The sequence below is a fragment of the Sapajus apella genome, unplaced genomic scaffold, assembly GCF_009761245.1.
Source record: "Sapajus apella isolate SASKATOON/1434 unplaced genomic scaffold, GSC_monkey_1.0 scaffold56, whole genome shotgun sequence".
Classification (NCBI taxonomy): Eukaryota; Metazoa; Chordata; class Mammalia; order Primates; family Cebidae; genus Sapajus; species Sapajus apella.
This window is the reverse complement of record NW_022436996.1, coordinates 4,790,841-4,794,241: the sequence shown is the minus strand read 5'-3', so window position 1 is coordinate 4,794,241 and position 3,401 is coordinate 4,790,841. Positions and strand designations below refer to the sequence as shown.

Genomic DNA, 3,401 nt, shown 5'->3' with positions numbered 1-3,401 from the left:
TATATAATATTGTGGTTTCCTCTTTAATATTTTAATACTTTTTCTATAGATCTATTATATATAATAGATATATATATAATAGATATATATTTTACACATATTATATATTATATATAATATCTATTCTATATAATATATAATATATATTATAAATTATATATTATATATATAATATATAATAGATATATATAATATATAATATGTATATGATAGAATCTATTATATATATAATATATAATATATAATACAAAGAAATATATAGGAAGAAAGAAAAATATATATATTTTATATATATATATATATATAATTGCACTTTAGGTTCTGGGGTACATGTGCAGATCATGCAAGATTGTTGCATAGGTACATACATGGCAATCTGGTTTGCTGCCTCCATCCCCCCATCACCTATATCTGGCAATTCTCCCCATGTTATCCCTCCCCAACCTCCCTACTGCCCACTGTCCCTCTCCTAGTCCCCCCGACAGACCGCAATGTGTGATGCTCCCCTCCCTGTGTCCATGTGTTCTCATGGTTCAACACCCGCCTATGAGCAAGAACATGCGGTGTTTGATTTTACAGCTTTAATTTTCCTTCTAATGGCTCTCTTCATTGCAGCCCATAAGTCCTGGTATGTTGTGTTGTGTTTTTGTTTTTATTCAGCTCAAAGTATTTTTGTGTTTCCCTTGTGGTTTCCTCTTTAATACTTTGGTAATTTATAAGGCTGTTTAATTTCCAAATATTTTTGTGAATTTTCCAGTTTTCCATCTGTTATTGATTTCTAAATTCATTCTGTTGTGATCAGAAAAGACACTTTGTGTGATTTGATTTCAACCTTTTAAAAACTATAAAACTATGAAGACTTATTTCGTTACCTCACATATGGTCTATTTCAGAGAATGTTCCATGTGCATTGGGGGGAATTGTGTATTCTGGTAGGGTTGGGGAAGTCTAATAATCCCTAATGTACCTCATTTCTAATGTACATTTTCCAGCCAGAACACGCCAGTACTCTGTCTACAATGACAGACAAAAATTCATTTTTTCTCTTCTTCTTCTAAAGCCATATTAGAGATTCCCAATTCAACTATAATACGTATTATTTTAGCTATCTATTTAAAGTGTCACATCATCCCAGGGACCTTTCAACTGACTGACTACATTCGTCATGATTATAGTAATTACTGAAAATAAACACACGAGACTATTCTCTTTAACTAAAATATCATCTTATTTTACATTCAGTAAAATTTCAAAATTTGCATATAAAGCTAAGGAAGGACACAGCTTTAGAAACAATGGGCTCACTTCTCTCCAGATCTGTGTGAAAGTTGGTGTGAAGGTAATTACCTTATGAGAGCCCAAAGATATAAAATAAGGATGAAGAATGATTGTTCCCATCACAGAAAGCGTCACCACATCATCTTTTGTGTGTTTGTATGTTGTGTGTGCATCAGAGGTGGCGTGCTGTGGAGGGGTGACAGTCGTGATGTGGAAATGTAAAGAATTTCGTGTACTGAGGATCCAGTTAAAAATCAAACTGGAAAGAGAACAAAATATAGTCAAGAGGTATCCTATAAGGCTGTGATACCTCAAAATGCCTTATTTTAACAAACGTACCTTCCATCTGTTATATAAAATAAACCTACGTTATTAGAAAGAGATGGGGTTAGATGACGTATCACTTACTAGCTAAGTGACTTTGAGCCTGTTTCCTGTCTTCTAGAGACTAGGAAACTCTCCTAGAAGCTCTCCTAGAAACAAAGGTGAGCCTGTGTTTCTTCATATGGGTAACAGAAGTCATAGTAATACTTACTTTAGCAAGTTGCTATAATAATTGGCAACAGCATCTTGAAGCACAGATTATAGTGTCTGGTATATAACAGCCCTCTTGGTACGTAGCTGTATTTTTACTACTGCCCATCGTTCTTCTTTAGGTATTAGACTTACTCATGAACTTTGAGCACTGGTCATCAGACCTATTTCACATGGACCCTCAGACCTTCCTCCCTCTAATTATCAGACCCTTCCCCTCTGGCCATCATGCTCCTCCCTCTGATCATCACTCTTCTCCCTTTGACATTACCCTCTTCCCCGTGGCCATCAGACACTCCTCCATGTGACCATCCTCCTCCTCCCTCTGACTATCACCCTATTCCTTTTGGTCATCAGACTCTCCTCCCTGTGACCATCACCCTCCTCTCTCTGACCATCACCCTCTTCCCCCTGGCCATCAGACTGTCCTCCTTCTGGCCACCCTCCTCCTCCCTCTGACCATCAGGCCTGCCTTACTGTTTCACACCAGCAGCCATAGAGTGGGTCTTCAACAAGCAGCCAACAGCAGCCAGGGAGAGATCCTCGGGCACCGTTTTCCTGTCCAAACAATCAGAACTGTATCAAAGGGTCTGATGCCTGGACTGGCTAGACACATTGGGGTTATTTATAACAGGAGAAAATGGAGTCTCCAGGGAAACAAACCATAGCAAAGAATATGAACGTTTGCAGACTGAATTGCCTTCAGTGATCCCCAAAGACTTTTGGGTTTGACCTATATCAAGTAATTATATAAGTAAACAGCTGCCTTCACCTGTACTTCTGTCCTGCCGAGGCCGGAGTGACTTCCGCCTTCAAAATGAATTTCAGGGCTTTCTTTGAAGCAGTCTTGCAAAGTTGTTATATTTAGTTTAAATTCAATTAAAGCTCAATCTGGAAGCTCTTTCTGAAGCATTTGATCCACATTTACATAAGGTATTTGCTCTTAAAATTGTTAGGGATATAGCTCATTTCCAATAAGAATGAGTGGTATTTCATAAACCAGGATCCATGATCATTTACTTCCCGATAGCTTGCTTCTCCCACATCTAATTCTATTCTTTCTTGAGGGCTGTTGGTGCCGGTGCTGGGGCTGCAAACATCAGGTTAGACTGGAGGGTGACGCGTGTGCTCCCTCACTCCTGGCTGAGGCCTCTGTGCTCATCAGTGGGCTGGCACCAGGCCCAGGAGACAGAGGTACTGCCCACTCACAGGGCTTACCTGGGGACAGACATGCTGCCCACTCACAGGGATTGCCTGAGACAGATGTGTTGCCCGCTCACAGGGCTTACCTGGGACAGACATGCTGCCCGCTCACATGATTATGTGGGGACAGATGTGGCACCTGCTCATGGGGCTTACCTGGGGAAACTCACTAGGATTACCTGGGGACAGATGTGCTGCCCGCTCATGGGGCTTACCTGAGGACATGTGTGCTGCTGCTCATGGGGCTTACCTGGGGACAGATGTGCCACCTATTCACAGGGCTTACCTGGGACAAACATGCCACCTGCTCGCTATGATTACATGGGGACACATGTGCCACCTGCTCATGGGGCTTACCTGGGGACACTCACTATGATTACCGGGGA

The 3,401-nt window shown here is 40.8% G+C and overlaps 1 protein-coding gene and 1 long non-coding RNA gene across 4 annotated transcripts in view; one reads left to right on the top strand and one right to left on the bottom strand.

Annotated features, from left to right (window-relative positions):
* Nucleotides 1-3,401, top strand: part of DPP6 (dipeptidyl peptidase like 6) — a 1,109,512-nt gene that overhangs the window by 366,817 nt on the left and 739,294 nt on the right. The gene's annotated exons all lie outside the window — the stretch shown is intronic.
* The window catches only part of LOC116528044, a 1,610-nt gene continuing 153 nt past the window's right edge, over nt 1,945-3,401 (bottom strand). Inside the window, exons 2-3 of the long non-coding RNA XR_004258822.1 lie at nt 3,266-3,372; nt 1,945-3,230 (exon numbers count right to left, since the gene is read on the bottom strand). This is a non-coding gene — a long non-coding RNA (uncharacterized LOC116528044). The remainder of the gene's footprint in view (nt 3,231-3,265; nt 3,373-3,401) is intronic.